The 17,787-nt window shown below is 38.1% G+C and overlaps 2 long non-coding RNA genes across 3 annotated transcripts; both read left to right on the top strand.

Moving 5' to 3' along the window:
* Positions 1 to 1,583: 1,583 nt before the first annotated feature.
* Positions 1,584 to 3,736, top strand: LOC130460971 (uncharacterized). Of its 2 annotated transcripts, XR_008921220.1 has the most exons (5): positions 1,584 to 1,725; positions 1,866 to 2,071; positions 2,770 to 2,948; positions 3,298 to 3,449; positions 3,601 to 3,736. It is a non-coding gene; the product is annotated as an uncharacterized lncRNA (long non-coding RNA). The 2 variants fall into 2 exon arrangements; XR_008921219.1 differs by having other exon boundaries at positions 1,584 to 2,071.
* Positions 3,737 to 3,954: 218 nt separating this feature from the next.
* LOC130461081 (uncharacterized) lies at positions 3,955 to 5,872 on the top strand. The gene is made up of 6 exons (XR_008921403.1): positions 3,955 to 4,092; positions 4,403 to 4,539; positions 4,638 to 4,677; positions 4,781 to 4,894; positions 5,024 to 5,157; positions 5,653 to 5,872. It is a non-coding gene; the product is annotated as an uncharacterized lncRNA (long non-coding RNA).
* The last annotated feature ends 11,915 nt before the right edge of the window (positions 5,873 to 17,787 follow it).

The raw sequence follows: 17,787 nt of genomic DNA, 5'->3' as shown, positions 1-17,787 counted from the left end.
GCGTCATCACGTTTAACGTCGCAAAGTGTTGTCCCCATACTTCTCTTATTCACCCGCGTTTAGCTTCTTTCTTTTGCTTCTCGTCCTTTCACAAAACCACATTGTTCTTCCTTCAACCTCATCTCCAGCATCGCCGTCTGTCCTTCGCCTCATCTCCACCACCGAATTCACCGAGAAAGTGAAGCTCATATTCATCTCCACCGTCACTGTCTGTCCTTCGACCTCATCTCCACCACTGCCGTTCTTACTTAAGGTAAATTATGCTTCCACTGACTCCTCCTCATCCTTGCCGTTTTTTTGGTTCAATTACTCTATTCCCCTCGTTTCAGTCTCTCAATTAACATGAATTGTGTATGAGTTATCGAATCTCTCTTGCTCTCTCCTCTCCTCTCCTCTCTCCACCGAAAATGTAAACCCTAATTATCAAATTTAAATTTTGGCTTAGAAGAACCTTAAAATTGCTTTGAATTTGAGGTAAGGTAATGTCGTATGTCTAATTTATTTTGCAAATTTGATGTTTAGATGAGGTGCTTCGAAGAAAGAAGTTCACAAATTTGAGAAAAACACAAGTTTTATTACAGTAAGACATATTTTTTCTTGCTGAAATTCTACTTAATTTTGTGAGTTTTACTTTAATTGTTGAATTGTCAATTTCAAATCCCTAATTTCACAATCAAAAACTCAAAATTCCGTAATCACAACCAACCAATGTCTTGAATTATGGATGTGAATATTGTTGAATTGAGAAGCAATTGTAGAAAAAGTAATCGAATTTCAATTGATGAGCTGTTCGATGAAATTCCTGTTTCAGAAGTAATCGAATTTCTCGAATTTATTCCAAATTGCATTCACTCACTTATTTTAATACTTGATTCTTCTTTATTTTGAGTATTGAGGGTGTAAATTATATATATAGATTGAAGGGGCTGAGGCCTTGGAGGTATGAATTGAAGAGTAGGCCAGAAGAGTGCAGCATTTTTCTAGGTTTGTTTGGAAATCCCTGCTTGAATTATGTATTGAGTGATAACTAATTACTTACTGTTTTGCTGGTAAATTTGTTCCCCTAAGGTGATTTGTTAGCGGTAAGATTTTCAGCATTGAGTAAAACTGATATGTTAGTGGGAAAAGATGGGAGATAGATTCTCGGTTATCTATTCTAGGAGTAAGGCTTTGGTTTGGTTGTTGTAGTCTTAATTGCAAGACAAGTCTCAGTTGAGTGTTGATGTAACCTGATAATGTCTACAAGTTGAGAGCTTGTAACATTCTCATATCCTTTAATTGAAATGGAACTCTGAGTCCGATCTCTGTTGCTTTCTGCTACCAACTAGCATGTTTGATTGACCTTAGTATGAATCTGTTCTAAGCAACTTTAATTTGGTGGAGCTTATATCATATGGTGTCTTGCCAAATTTCATTTGTTCACTTATGAGCTATTTGTTCACTTTAATTTCTGTTTTGCAGGGCTTTGATGATAATGTTCAGCAGGCTGATGTTTGTATAAACAATGATTCCCTCTTTTTTTTTTTCTTCTCTACACCCCCAGCAGGCTGTAGGCTGTTATGATTACATTGAATGACATAAAATGCAACATTCCTCCAGGACAGTGTAGAACAGTTTCATTTCACATGGAAATTTGAAATTATCTTGTTTCTGGTTGTATCCACTTGAGGAAGCACTAGAACTAACACCTCTAATAATATATGGCTTGAGCCCTTTACCTGGGAGGTTAGTTATTTTGTAACCTTATTTTCTTTTGCTGATATATTTTCCACATTTTATGGGAAAGCTTGCGAAGTTAACTTCTCGTTCCGTTAATTTCTTATACACAAACTTGCAACTGAATATTTCGACTTCTTTTTTACAAGGTTTTTTTTACTTATTACTGTCACATTTGGTCACTTGGGATTTGATTATTTCTTTGCCATAAGAGAAAGAGTGCAATAAGACGACAAAAGAAAGTGAAGGGATATGACCTATCCCACCCAAATGAGTTCTTGCCTGAGCTGAAAGAAGAACAACAGCTTGCTCTTCCACCTAACGAAGTGAACTGCAAATCCAGACAAAACCTATTGTAAGGGCTACTTTAAAATTTTCATATTTCATCTTCGTCTTTTTAATTTTAGTTGATAAACTTGATTGTAGATGTTTCAAATGTGGGGTTTACATGTCGTACCAGTTTGTGATATGTTACACGGGGATGCTACTGTTTTATGGTGTTGATTTGTGTGTTGGTATGTATATGCTGGTATGCAGTTAAGTGTTATGCATAATGGTTGATGTGTGTTCTGTTTGTATAGTCCAATTTTGTATAGTTCAGTTCTATTTCGTGAATTTCAGTTAAGCATATAAACAACCTGTCATATAAATTTGGTTATGTTTTGGTTTTGTCCGTTCTGTTTGCTTTTGTTCTGTTTTGGTTCAGTTACTTTGCTTATAAATTTATTCTGCTTTTGGAACTCTAGCATGACTTTAATACATTTGCAAGTGTTGTTATAAGTGCCTGCATTGCTTTCATATCAAAATCACTATTATAAGGTAGACACCACTTGAAGTAACCTGATCAAGGCTCTGGTTTTGCATGCTGGTAGTCCATGCCAAAGCTGTCTAAAACTGCAGTTTTGATGAGGTGGAGACTTCAGATTATCAAATTGGTAGCAACTCGCTTTGGGTATTGGCATTAGAACTGGGAAGCTATGTGATATCCTATTGAGTCCCTTTTTCTTTTTCATGCTTTCCAGTATTTACGGAGCTTTGTACCATTTTCTGCAGGTACAAATGGAAGTGTTTCTTTTGACCCATCTCTTGATATAAGAAGACAGAAGAACGACACCACGCTGTCAAACTTAGGATCTGTGAAGGATAACGAAAGACAAGATCTTAACTGTGCTGTGAAGGAATACTTACTCTTGGCAGGGTATCGTCTGACTGCAATGACATTCTATGAAGAGGTAATGTAAAATTCAAGATATTTCTTCGTGATTTCTTCAAGAAAAGAAGTAGTTGGCCAAATATATTTCTTCTTGATTTCCAGTATAGCATAAGATGAATATATTTTCTTTTGCGTCACAAGAACCTAAAATTTTATCCTACAGATTCGTAAAAATCCTACAAAATTATCTTGAATTTTCCCCTATGAATGTAACAGATGCCTATTGTAGAGGGAGGGTTGTGGTTTTGACACTGAACTGAAGTACTGAACTTAACTTAATTGTAGCTGACCCTTTAGATATTATAATTGACCGACTTTGAATTGTCATTATAAGTTTGGCTTAAGCAATATTGTCCTCAAAACTGCAGGTTATGGATCAGGAAAATAGATACACCATGTAACTTTGTTGCCTTGTTTCATGGAATGCATATGTATGATTGTGTGATGCTATCACTGCCTTACTTGGTAGCTTCAACTTGCCACTCAGTACTTCGGATCTTGCCGCCGCCAAACTAATAAGGTAAAACCCTTGCCTTTCCTTTCATATCCTTCAGTTGTCTTCTTCGATCTTGCCTTTCTTTTGAGTGCTTGTATCCTTCTCCCTTCTCCATTCTCCCTTCTACCTTCTTCTTTCATTCTTATTTCACCACCGAGTATCTCCTCTTTAATAGATTTTGGGACTGATCTCCACCGTCGTCGTCTCACTAAAGGCTACAGATCGACTCATCTCGACCGCGAATCACAAAACTCTTCAGACTCGTATCCACCGTGTCGTCTCACTAAAGGCTACGTGTACTTGACAAATTAGTATGTGTCACTCCTCCTTCGTCCTCCTTGTCGTTTTGTCTATTTGAATTACGGTCATATTTTGACTGTTATAGTCGTTTTGTCTATGTGTGCTTGCTATTTGCTAGTATCATAGTTGAGTAATTCTGTAGTAAATATAGTTGTCGTTTGATCGAATAGAACCTATATTGTTATAAGTGAAATAAACCCTTATCAATTGTCAAATCTGTGGCACATATCCATTTGTTGCTATGACTAGTGCAGAATTCTGCACCATTCTTGGATGAGTTACTGGTCACATAATATCGAGGGTGTCAGCTTTTTGAGATGATCCTAATTATCCTATAGAGTACAGACTGAAGCTAGTATATCAATGGGTACGGTGATCTGATTCCTTTTAGTATACACTGCTATAATTTTAAGTGTTTGACCTTGATGCAATCAGATTGGTTGCTTTGTTTTTTGGTAACTTCTGTTTTGGACTTTAATAGAAAAGCTCCCTTTGCCTTTTGACTTAGCGGGCTGGTTCTGATTGAAGTTGTTGCATAACTGTTGTGCATGCTCTGCCTTGATTGCTTAGCTTGATTAGGAATTGCAGGCTTGTGGGCTGATGTGGCATGTTGAATTGTTGCATATACTCCAACACTAATGCTGCATCACTCAGTGTGTGTTCTACCCTTGTTTTAGGAAATATTCTCTCCGTGGATTAATAAGGATCCACAGAATACAGAAGTTGGAGGTGAATTATTTTCGACGCCATTGACCTGAAACACCATCTAGGGGATCATACTTATGTCTCAGTAACTGATAGTGGTTACTGGCAGGTCAGTAAAGCTTTTAATTTACGAACTTGATATCTCCTTTTTGTAGCTTCCAATACATGAAACTTGAATCATGCATGATCTTGCTGTTGTGTTAACAGATAGAGCTAGAAGGTCTTGACATTGCAAACAGTTCAACAGGTAAAGTCCCTGACTGCACATTCTCTATATATGTTGAAAGTATTTTTCATACTATTACAATGATAAGTGGAAAGCAGGATTCAAATTTCCTTACAATTTACAGGTCACTGTTCGGCAGAATACTGCATCATGTGAAGAGATGGCTACAACAATGTCTACGGCAGAATCTGTAGCTCTTAAAGGACTACCTCAATGCATTGTTACTGTGATAGCTGAGGTCTGATACCTGATCCATGATTAAAATTCTATTTTCAAACTTTAAGGGGGGCTTTACTTCATGAACTTGATAGATTTAAATACATACTTATTTCGTAGTTCAAATGTTCAATGTGGCTTTATTTTCTAGTTTGCCAGATTCAGCAAGACTTTGATATTATACTGGAGCCATGTCCCATGTTTGCTGAAGCCATCCTTCAAGTCAGAATCAGTACCCTGGGGTGCTCCTAATAAGCTTCTTGGAGCTGATGGCAGCTGGATAAGGTATGGATGACTTCATGCTATATTTTAGAGCATTTTTTCTCTCTGAACAAGACATTCACTTAGATTAATTTTTTGAAACTCACTATTATGGTGACCTTTAATTTGTCAGGCGTACATTAAAAAAATTACAAAATATATTTATCAGCCGTAAGAAATGTTACTGGTGTATAACCTTGAATTATATCTGTTAAACACATACATCTGATTAGATGCATCCCATTGTAACTTTATATGGTATTGTGACTAACTGATTTCAAGTTGTTGGCCCTCTTGTATTTTTTTAGTTATGGCTTTCAGGCAAACATCTTTCCGAGTTGCCTTCCTTCTTCTACTTGTGTTTAGTTAGTGTCCTTTTCCAGTCCGTTTCCTGTCTACCTCCCCTCATTCTCTCCCCTCCCCCATGTTACTTGTCATCTACTATGTACTATGCTACTTTAAGAAATACGAAATCTATATGCAATAACAAGCATTTTCACACGCTCCTTGGATTAACAGGCACTGTGTCATGTTCCTGAGTGGCTGACCTCATGAGATAATAAAATCAACCTTCAGAAGTGACAGAGATGCCAGCTGCTCCTGTACACCCTTTCCACTCCAAGATGAACATTCGAAGAGGGGTACTAGAAGAAGAATGTGCAGACATAATGCAGCACTTCTCCCGACTCAAAAGGAGGAAGGCAAAGGAAAAGGAAAAGGAAAAGGAAAAGGATATATCGTCATCTGATGAATCAGGCCAACGGTTTAGGTTTGCTTGAAAGGTTAAACCTGATTTATATTCTTGTCTGAAGATATTGGGATTATGTGTGTCTGCTATATAAGTTGTCAAATGTTTTCGGTTTCGCGTGGAAAATATCAAATGTCTGCTATATAAGGTAGCTTATTGAATGTTTGGCACGGCAGTTAACCTGTCCTATCACTATTTAGGTGGTTTGTTTTTGTAAACATATGATGGTTGATTTATATGTGAAAATCAAAGTTTCTTGGAAGTTATTGGTGGTTGATGATATTTTTGGACATTGTATAAATATGGCGTGAGTACAGGTTCTATATTTTTTGGGATTGTAGAATATAAAAAAATAAAATTATTTATAAAAAAAAATTACACATTATTCGCGGCGTTTAAACTCACGCAATTTTACAATGTTTGAGGCGTTTAGGTAGAAAACGCCGCTTTACAATATTATTCATTTGAGGCGTTTTTTCTACCTGACGCCGCAAATGAATGATTAATTTGAGGCGTTTTTTAACGCCGCAAATCAATCCTATTCATTTGCTGCCACTCTATTTGCTGCTACGCCAAAAACGCCGCAAATGAATATAAAAGTGACGCCTCAAATGAATGTTTTTCTACTAGTGATCATTGGGATCGGGATTTGAGAGCTTGTATTGAGTTTTGTTTTGCTAAGTGAATTGGTTTGTTAATTTGGATTTTAAACTTGTCGTACTATTTATATTTCCTTATTTTCGTTGGTTGGTTTTTGGGATTAAACCTGTAATAGATTATTTATAAACCTAAAGTTAGTTTTAGGTTTTCCGCTGCAAAATTCTGAATAAGCCGTTACGTTTTCACACGGGGGATAATGCCTTGATAATTCTCTACGTTTTATATTAAAAGGTTATTTTAGAAAAGAGAGAATTGTCGGGGTGTTACATTAATGACAATTTAAATTATGGGAATAAATCAAAATTTTCAGAATGTTTATAAGCTTTAAAAGGTTGGTTTTTAAGGGTTTTAAAGCTAAAAAGTCAATGTTTTCATACTAGGACTTGAGTTGACTATTTGAGACTATTAAATTACCAATTAATGAATGAATTCTAATTAAACTAAGGGTTTTAGTTTCTTAAATAGTTGCTGGAAATTAGGGTTTGCCTCTTCTCCTCTCTCTCCCTCTTTTCTCTCTCTCTCTTTTTAGGGTTTATAAAAATTAGGGTTTTCTAGGGCGGAAATAGCCAATTTTCTTCGGAAATTTGGTTATTTTCGCCCCTTCTCTTTCTATTCTGTTGTGTTTTTTGCGTTAGATCTCAATGAAACTACATAGTTTCAGTGTAGTAAGTACCCCTATGGTGGGTTTGATTGTTTCAGTGTCGTAAGTACCCCTATGGTGGGTTTATTTTTTGTTAAGTTTTGTGTGTTTAGTTTAGTTTAGGTTATTTCTTTGGTAAAGATTTATGCGGGATCGAAGAGGATGTCAATCTTTCGACTACAATCCGACGAATCAAACGAAAATCATATTTGTCACGGCTACAACAGATCTATAGACCCCCTCGTCAATAAAGGCTGTAAATCACAACGATATAAAAGAGGGTATACAGAATGTTTGATATACTACGATCGTAGCTATGGTGAAAGGAAGTTTTTATTTGATTCGATTTTTATGTATTTGTTAGATTTAAATCTTTATGTAAATGTCGTATGACTTTTTATCAATGAATTAATTTGTATATCAAAAAAAAATAGTTGTTGGAAATTTAGTAAACATGGATAATAATTTAGCTCTCTTATTTTGTTTTATAGGAAATGATTTCTAGTGAGTCGTGATTCGCACAGTGGCCCCCGTACTTAGGTATTCCAGGTACGTACAAGACTAGGGTGACCACCCATCCCTTGAGGACTTTGTGAAGTGTATTGAATGCGAATCATGTGAACTTATATGTTGTTATGAATTCATGTTTGATGATTGGGAATGATTATGTTATTATGAATTCATGTTTAATGTTGAGAACAAGCATGTTATTATTATCGTTGAATCTATGTGAACGAGCATGTTATGAATTGAATTATGCTTTATAGATTCTATTGAACTATCATGTTATGGAATTTTATAATCGTTGAATTATGTCAAGCATGTTGTTCAAGTTGGTTTGCATGTATGAGTAGTGCGCATGCAAGTTGTTATTATTGTTATGCTATAGTACAGGATGTCTAACATAATTATTGAGCCAATCGAATGTTGCCAGTGAGAAACATATATTCTACCAAGGGGTAGAATATGTTAGAGAGTCTATGTGAATTGAATTAAGGACAATTCGTGCTAAGGGCACACCCCGCTTGTTAATAGGCAATGTCGGGTTATCTCAAACAGTGTTTTTGAGAAGGAACAATGGGAGTAATTTCACTTGAGTCTTGTTTGATCACAAGTCCTAAAGAAGTAAAATATTAAAGTGTCATTGTTGAATTGTTTAATTGTTCAATTGCTTGTATGTTGTGTCTTGAGTCTCCTTGAACATAATATACTAATTAACGTAAAGTGTAACCCAAAGAGCTTCAAAACTCTTGGAACGTATATACCTTGAGTATGAACAATGGGGGGAATCTTGCCGGAAAACTTGTACTCCTAGAATGATACAAGATGTTGTTTCATTCTCTTTTATGTCGTTGTGCATTGGAATTTCTGTCGGTATGGCCCGACTGTCGGTAGTAGCCCAACTTATTTTGGTGTATGGTTGGCTCCCATCACCCTTTTCTTTCCTTTTGAGGATACTTTACTTTACCCGCTCGAAGCTACTTTTTATTAAACTGTGAGTCAAGAGTCGTGTCTTGTGTCGAGTCTTGTCTCCATGTTTACTTGTTTATTTTATGGCTTTTGCATGTTGATTATTTAATTGTCGAGTGAAGCATGTTAGGATAGAATGTTATTCTAGCTTGTTCGTACTCAGCTTTTGCTAACTCCGTGCTTCATGTCTTCTGGTCACGGCCTTTGCCTTAATGACCCTATGATGATCCATCAATTGCATTCGCGTTGTTGGGGAGTAGACTTTCAATAAAGCAGGTTCATAGAGATAACTTGCGGGAGAAGTTATCATGGGATTCGAGTTGAGAGTTTATTCTTCCGTAATTTATAAACTCTATTTTATTTAGTCATGACTACTACTAATACTACTATTTTCAGTTAATGGATTTCAAATGGTTTGTTTTAGTTTGGGCCTTAACGGTTCCAACTTGTTTTAATGACCATTAACTATTTATTTAATATGTTTGAAAGTTAGTTAATTCTGCTGCGTAATTCTGGTAAATAGCCTTAGCCGTTATCACGGTGGCGGTAATATCTTGGTAATTCTTGTGTTTTAAGTCGGAAAATGTTTTATAAAAAGCAAGGAATTATTAGGGTGTTACAAAGTGGTATCAGAGCTCTAGTTTGAGAGCTGCTTTGCATTAATTAATAGTGCAAGGTGGTAAATCTTTAAACTACGATTGCGGAACTTTAGGATTTTTCGAAAACTATTTTCCTAAAGTCAAAATGTTGTTTTTGAGTACTCAAAATTTTGAAAAGCCAAATACCAATTATTTCTAGTATTTGAAAAATTATTTTAATTTTCGAATTATTTTTCGAATTTCCGAAATATTTTCGGATTTTTCAATAAAAAAAAAAGTAAGAATTTATTTTATTTTCGGATTTTTCCGAATTTTCGAAAAAATAATAATAATATAATTTTTCAAAAATCCCGAATTAATTATTTATTTATTTATTTACTTAATTCTTTTAATTATTTTTGAAAGTAATCGAATTAATTAAATTATTCGAGTAATTATGTTAAATTTTCGATTTTAATTTCTAATAATTTCGCGTATATTTGAAGTTATTTATTTAAATTAATTTCGAAATTTTTTATTTCTTTTCTAAGTGAGGAATGGGTAGAATAAGAAGGGTGTAATTAGTCTAAATATGTGTTGTTTAAGTATGCCTTTCTAATCAAGTGTTTATGTGATCATGCCTTGATTCTTGTTATCTTTTAATTAAAGTTTGATCATGTTTGTTTTGCTTTATGTGATTAATTGCATCACGATTCATGATTAAGCATGTACTTGTGCATTGAAAATTGTATGGCTCAACGAACTTACTTTGTTTTGGAACACTTTAGTAAGACTTTGTAGTTGTTAACTTTCAGGATTAAGATGTTGATTTCAAAGTACGCAAATCTAGGAAACCTAGAGAAGCTAAACTGTGAGACCCCAGACATTTATGTCAAGAAGATTGAGTTTGCCTGCAATTACTTTGCTACAGTGAAGAACTACCTGAATTGAGAAGGAAAGATGTTATGGCAGAGATGGTTATTCATTGCTTACTTTCCAAGAACCCATACATAGAGCTTAAGAACCGATTTCGGGATATGCATATGGAAAATGGTATTCCTAATTACTACAAGTATAGTACTCCAGATGGTAGATGGAGATATGATTTGGAGATTATGACTATGATTATAGAGCTCGCGGAGGAATGTTTTGATGATGGTAAGACGGTAGAGAACATGAACATTTTGGGATTAGATCATGATACAGAGACTCAGATGGATGAGGACAGTGATGATGATGTTGTTGAGATTGAGAACCCTAACCCTATCATTCCTGAACCCACTATTGAGATCTCCAGCGACACAGAAATTGAGCCTGAAGTCGGCAATGATGAGGTAAACAGTGTGCAACCGCAAAACAATGAGGATATGGAGTATGAGTCTGATCCAGAGAAATACTTTGATGACTTTGAAGACCATGAGCCCTCTTCACCTGTTTGTAGGGGTGGCTGGATAGTAGAGTGGCATTTTAATCTTTTGTAATATCTAGTGACTAGATTTAGTGAAGCAATAAAGTAGTACACTACTATTTATGGTTTTAGTAGTTCAGTTTTGTGGTTTTCCGAATAAAGTACGATCCAAAGGATGTATTATTTTTCCATTGAAGTAATAAAATCTAGAATTCCTTCTTATATCCTTAATTCTAAGTCTATACTATCTTTGAGAGATTATCGCGAAAGGAATTTTATGCATTTCTTCAATGAAATTGTACTTGCAAGGTGGTCCAATCTTTCACCACTTGAAGTTTGTGATGCGGACTAAGGGAAAAGCGGCCCATAAACAGGCGCCTATCCTACTGAGGGTCCGAAAATTTTGTGTATGTGCACCAATTGAATGACTAGCTAATGCAATGTGTTAGTAAGGCAATGTCCAACCTCAGTTGTTAAAGTTAGTCTTTTGTTTTATTCAGGAGAAGGGAAATGACTACCAAAGGAATTGCTGACGTGGTCAGGCAACTAGCTGAAGTAGTGCAGAACTTAGCACAGAATAGGAATAACCAGGGAGTTGATCCAGCTGGTGAGATGTTTAAGAAGGTGGCCCAAAGTAAGCCTCCTTTGTACCAAGGGGAGATAGACCCAACTGTACTTGAGAACTGGCTAAGGGAGTTCGATAAGCTTATCGTAGCTGTCAATTGCCCAGAGAACCTTAGGGTTAATAGTGTTGTTTATTACCTTAGGGGAGAAGCCGATCTGTGGTGGCAAAGATGTGAGAATGCTTTGAGAGCTACACCTGGATTTGGATGGGAATCATTCAAGGTAGCCTTAAGAAACAAGTTTTACCCACCATTTCTGAAGAAGCAGAAAGCTCAAGAGTTCATCGAGTTGAAAATGGATGGTATGTCTGTAACAGAGTATTATTCGAAGTTTATCGAGTTGTCTAGGTTTGCACCAGAAGTGGTGGCAACGGAGGAGCTTAGAGCCCAGAGATTTGAGAGTGGATTGACTATGGACTTGCAACTAATGCTTGCTGGAGAGACCTTTACATCTCTTGACACCCTATATGGAAAAGCTGCCCATTTGTATGGTCTGCAACAAAGAAAGAATGGGACTGGTGAAAAGAGGAAGGATGTTGGCAACCATAACCAAGGTGGTGGTCAGCAAAACCAAGGGAATTTTAAGAAAAACAAAGGAAACAACCATTTCCAGTTCAAGGGAAACCATGGTGGAAACAGGAACAACTTCCACAATAACAATGGAGATAAGAATCAGTCTGCAGGGAATGGAACGAGAGTCTATGAGTGTAGACGTTGCCATACTAATCACCCAGGTCGAGACTGTAATGGAAACCAAGTTGTCTGTAGGTTTTGTGAGAAGCTAGGCCATAGAGAATTTGAGTGTTGGTCTAAGAATGGGAAACCCAACCAAGGTAACCAAGGCAACCGCCAGAACAACAACCGGAATAACCAAAATCGGAATGGAGGAAATAATGGTGGAAACCAAAGGGGTAACCAGAATGGTAACAATGGCAATAGTGGCCAGGGTAATGGAAAGCCCGGAGGGAACTATTAGCAAAATGGGAACCGAAATGCCAATGGAAGTGGCTATAACAAGGGAGTTGCCCAAGGAAAGCTGAATGTGATCACTAGGCAGGAAGCCAAAAACTCGTCTGACGTCATAGCTGGTACTTTTTCTACTAACTCCGTTTTAGTTAAAGTACTATTTGATTCTGGTGCGACTTATTCATTTATATCAAAGGGTATCTTAGAGAAGCTAGAACTGAAAGAACCTGAAGAAATAGAAGTACCCATAGTAATACCAACCGGTGAGATCGTGAAATGCACCAAGATCCATAGGAATGTACCGTTAATCATAGCCAAGACCATGTTCTTGTCTAGCCTAATTGAGTTTGAGTTAGGAGATTTAGATGTGATTTTGGGAATGGACTGGTTGGCCATGTTAAAGCTAAGATTGAATGTGAGAAACAGAAGATTCACTTGAAGTCTAGTCTAGGAAAGGTGGTATCGTATCGTCGTTTTGGGAAGCCTAGGAGTGTAGGAATCGTCACGGCAATGGAGCTCTTGAAGTTAATACACAAAGGGAACCCTGTTTTCTTATGCAATGTGAGAGACCTAGACCATGTAATGAAAGAGCAACCAGGGGATATTGCAGTGGTGAGTGAATTCTTGGACGTGTTTCCGGAAGAGATCCCGGGAATGCCGCCCAATCGACCAATCGATTTTACCATAGATTTAGCACCCGGAACTGCACCTATTTCAAAAGCTCCATACCGAATGGCTCCAGCAGAAATGAGTGAGTTGAAAGGTCAACTCGAGGAATTGCTAGAGAAAGTTTATATTAGACCAAGTCTTGTTTGTGAAGAAGAAGATTGGTAGTATGAGACTCTGTATAGACTACAGGGAGCTCAATAAGGTCACAATCAAGAATAAGTATCCTTTGCCTAGGATAGATGATCTATTTGACCAGTTGAAAGGAGCGGGAATGTTTTCAAAGATTGACTTGAGGTCAGGTTATCATCAGTTGAGAATCGCAGATCGCGATATACCAAAGACTGCATTTAGGACTAGATACGGTCATTATGAGTTCACTGTTATGCCATTTGGGTTAACCAATGCACCTGCGATCTTTATGGACTTAATGAACCGAGTATTCCATGCATTCTTGGACAAGTTTGTAGTGGTTTTCATAGATGATATTCTGGTCTACTCTAAGAATGAGGAGGATCATGCGGAACACTTACGGTCAGTGTTGAGTACCCTTAGAGACAATCAGTTGTATGCCAAATTTTCGAAGTGTGAATTCTGGCTAGAAAGAGTTGCGTTCTTAGGACATTTTGTATCTAAGGAAGGAGTTGCAGTGGACCCTGCAAAGATAAAAGCTGTTGGTGAGTGGCCTACACCTAAGAGTGTCACCGATATTCGAAGTTTTCTTGGTTTAGCGGGTTATTATAGACGCTTTGTGCAAGACTTTTCTAGAATCGCCAAACCAATGACAGCCTTGATGAAGAAAGAAGCGAAATTTGAATGGAATGACCAGTGTGAGGAAGCATTCCAAGCCTTAAAGACGCGATTGACAACCGCACCAGTGTTAACCTTACCAGATGAGAGCGGTACTTATGATTGTGAGGGGGTCGAAAAAGCACAAGGCTAATGCGTGACCTCGTCCCTCGTGGGTGTGACGATTCTTTTTATTCAATCAAGTGTAATTGGATTTCCTGTGAGTTTACACCCAATTGACTAATAATATAGGAGTCGCCATTCAGTTTTTAACGACAATGAGAAAAACTGACAAAACCCGGTTATCGTGACATAAAGGGAGTGCAATTATGTTTGACCACGACGGCCGTAGGTTCCCTTGTGATCCCTGGTGTGGGGATCTCTCAACATACACCCGCAAGGTAGAGATTGAGGGTTCGGGGGACTGTAACGACCGAGAGGAGTACTCGCTCGTCGATAACTCCAGAGGCAGGATATCCTTACTAGCTCAGCATAAATAATTGAAGGGACATGCGTTAACTATTAAACTAATCTGAGTTGATTTTAGAAATATGCAACATATAATACTAGATCGATCGCGATTATCTGATTTAAATAGCATTAAGGGACCTAGCATGATAATCCAATTTCCCAAAAATATTATATTTGTTAGGCGTGGTAGAACAATCAGATTTAGTTAGTTTAACAGTTCATAAAAAGGGCGAGGAAAGCAATTAAATCATAGAAAAGGGACACATTACGACGCACCCTTGAGAGGTGCGTCACGGTTCTCAGAAAACTAACCACTTTGACTTTGCTATCTCTCCTTTTTATTTAACGAATCTCAAATTATGGGACAGGATACGTTCTGTTCGATTTATGGATCGATTGCGACAGAACGCGTGAACAATTTAGCAGCGTGAGGCTTAGGCTAGGGGTTGGAGTCAATACACAGAATATGAATTGTGTGTTGTTGTTCTCTTCACGTCGGTTTTAGGGGTCTATTTATAGGAAAGAGTGGCGTAGAAAGATAGATTTTCAGGAATTTGAATACGAAACGGATTAGGAAAAGAATCCGTCCCAGGTATTTTCGGCGCCCAGCTCTGGGCGTCAAAGATTTCGGCGCCCAGGGCTGGGCGTTGAAAATAGGGTCTGGCAGAATTCTTTGTCAGATTAGACTCTAGAGTACGGAGTTCATTAAGAGACTTAATCCGAGTTATTTGGTGCGTATCAATTTACGACGGAATGCGTCAGCGTCCGGGCCCTTTACGAACTCTAGGTTCGTTATGAGTTTAATTAATACGTTAACTCTTTTATCGAACTGCGATAGGAATAGAATTCCTTTTACAATTTCTATCTCTTTTAGGATTTATGTTGGAGTGCAACACCTAATTCTGACAGGTTTCTATCTTTTTATTCTTACTACTTTTAGCAACTACCCTTTACGGCAGTTACTATTTTTAGCAGGTTTCCATAAATAGCAGGTTTCTATAAATAGCAGGTTTCGGGTGAAATGAAAAGGGGAATTGAGATTCGTTATTTTATAGGAGATGCGTTGTCAAGTGGAGATTTATGTTTTCATCATCGAACCTTCCCTTTCGGGAATGGGGACAAAAGTAGGTGTCTACAGTTAGCCCCCACTTTGACTGAGTCTTGGAGTAAGACGATGGTCAAAGTATTAGGAGGAGTGCGCCACACAAGTCATGGTGACCTGTTTTTGCGAGGGTCTCACGAGCCCCCGAGTGATAACATTTGACTTAAGGGTCATCACTTGGAGTGTCGACATATCCCTCACGTGTCATTGGGATTTGTCAACGGATAGTATAGAAACTTCCTCACTTTGTCATTGGAAGGATCTAAAGGTGCGTAGAAACTCCCTCACTTTGTCATTGGGAGTAGCTACAGATGTTTTCGAAATCAAAGCTATAAAGTGTAATTGGGCCTGGCCAAGCCCAACCACGAGGTAAAAATGTTTTTAAAGATTCTCATTTTCAAGGCTAGTTAAACGAGAAAACCCCCTTGTTTTTATGGGACGTAAAACGAAGGAAAATCCAGCACATCGTTCTTTTTTGGAAAAAACGGAAAACCAATCTTTGGAAAAAGGGAAAGCTACTCACGTCGTTCTTTTTTGGAAAAACAGAAAACCAAAAGCTACTCACATCGTTCTTTTTTGGAAAAACGGAAAACCAAAAGCTACTCACATCGTTCTTTTTTGGAAAAAACGGAAAACCAAAAGTTACTCACATCGTTCTTTTTGGAAAAACGGAAAACCAAAAGCTACTCACATCGTTCTTTTTGGAAAAACGGAAAACCAAAAGCTACTCACATCGTTCTTTTTGGAAAAACGAAAAACCAAAATCTACTCACATCGTTTTTGGGAAAAACGGAAAACCAAAAAAAGTTATCGCTGCAGCGACTAAGGACCTGCGCGGTTAGTGACGCAGACCCCGCCGACTAAAGATGGCGAGCCTGTCCGCTAAGGGTGGACACCCCGTCCGATAGAAGTGGACGAATCTGTTTTGAAATTTGTTTGTGCTTTTTTGAAAATAAGGACCTACGCGGTTTGTGACGTAGACCCTGTTGGCTAAAGATGGCGAGCCTGTTTCATTTGTTTTTTGAAGATTCTATTTTTCGAAAACTGAGGACCTGCGCGGCTAGTGACGCAGACCCCGCCCGCTGAGGGTGGGCGAGCCTGTCCGCTGAGGGTGGACGTCCCTGAATTCGTTTTTTCGATTTGGGAACTCGCGTGGTTCGTGACGCGATCTTGCCAACTGAAGATGGGCAAGTTCCTATTTTTTTTGTTCTTTGTGATTTCTTTTGAGAATTTCTTTTTATTCATTCTTGTAGGAGCGAATTCTTTCGAGGGATGCCCGGATTTAGTTGTAACATGAATGTGGGTTGGCAACGTGCTTAGACGGACCATTGTCTTGTGGTCATCTTCCTTCATGGTTTTGAGCTAGTCCTTTCGGCTCAATTTTGCCACTACTGGGAATATTGTTTTAACTTTGCATAATATATATTTTCTTTCGCGCCCCCAAGCACTCGTGCTTGACGGTCATTTCTCGTTAAAGGGGTTCCTTGGGGATACGCAATTTGTGATGTCCTTGATCATGTTTGGGATTATACTCGTAAGTGCGAGCGATCTTTGTAGTGGTGTGCTACTCTTCACAAAGTCGTGAGGTGCGACATTCAGTAAGGAAATCGGCAATTTTCGAATCGAATGGATGCGGCATGGCCCACTAGAAGTTAGGGTCTTTTTTGAGCCTGGGTTCACTTTCGGCGCCCAGGCCTGGGCGTTGAAATAATTCACGCCCAGGTGGGGCGTTGAAATAATTCACGCCCAGGTGGGGCGTTGAAAGTGTTGTTTGGGCTGGTCTTTTGATGACACACTTGGCCTCTTGTTCATTCGTTTATTTCACTTGGAAGTTCTATGTATTCTCTTTTCTTTTGTTTTTTCTTTGTTTTTAGATAGTGATGATTTTCTTGAGAAGCCTTAGCCGCTTGGTGGACTACGGTGCTTGTCGCTTTGGGGCGATTATTTTAAGGAACTGTTGCTCTTAAGGCGTACAGTTATTGCGATAGTTGGGCGAGTCTATATGGCCCGAGGAACATACCTTGAGGCGTAAGACTTTGACCGCTCTTGTTGTTGTATATTTTTCCTTTTGAACGCGTTCGTGAATGTTCGATACTTAGAATGATGATATGTATGTGCGAACGAGCGTTCATAGAATGGCCGTTGTGTGCGGTCCATTAATCAGTTTGCTTGAATCATTTTTTTTTTTTTTTGAGCAATGACTGATTTTGAATAGTTTGCGTAGAAGCTTTGGTAGGGTTCAGGCCCGTTCATGAAGTGGGCTCAAACATCGTGCCCTTTCGATTGTTCAAACATTTGCTTCGAGATTTTTTTATTTTTCTATGGTTGTTTCGTAGCTTGGGGCCCCAAGTATGCATCTTGGGATGCTTCCTTTTGGCGTATGATTTTTGTAGGTTCTTTCGAGAAAGATGCCTTGGGGTTCTGCTCGTGTAGGTGCGAGCTATCCCTTCCGTGGTAATATTTCGCTACCTTTAATCCTTAATGTAGGAGTCGTGGGGCTTGCATTTTGAATTTGGGCGATAAGCAGTCTTTG

Source organism: Spinacia oleracea, chromosome 5 (assembly GCF_020520425.1).
Source record: "Spinacia oleracea cultivar Varoflay chromosome 5, BTI_SOV_V1, whole genome shotgun sequence".
In the NCBI taxonomy this organism is placed as follows: Eukaryota; Viridiplantae; Streptophyta; class Magnoliopsida; order Caryophyllales; family Amaranthaceae; genus Spinacia; species Spinacia oleracea.
Note: the sequence above shows the minus strand (reverse complement) of the source record. Positions and strands in the feature narration are given on the sequence as shown.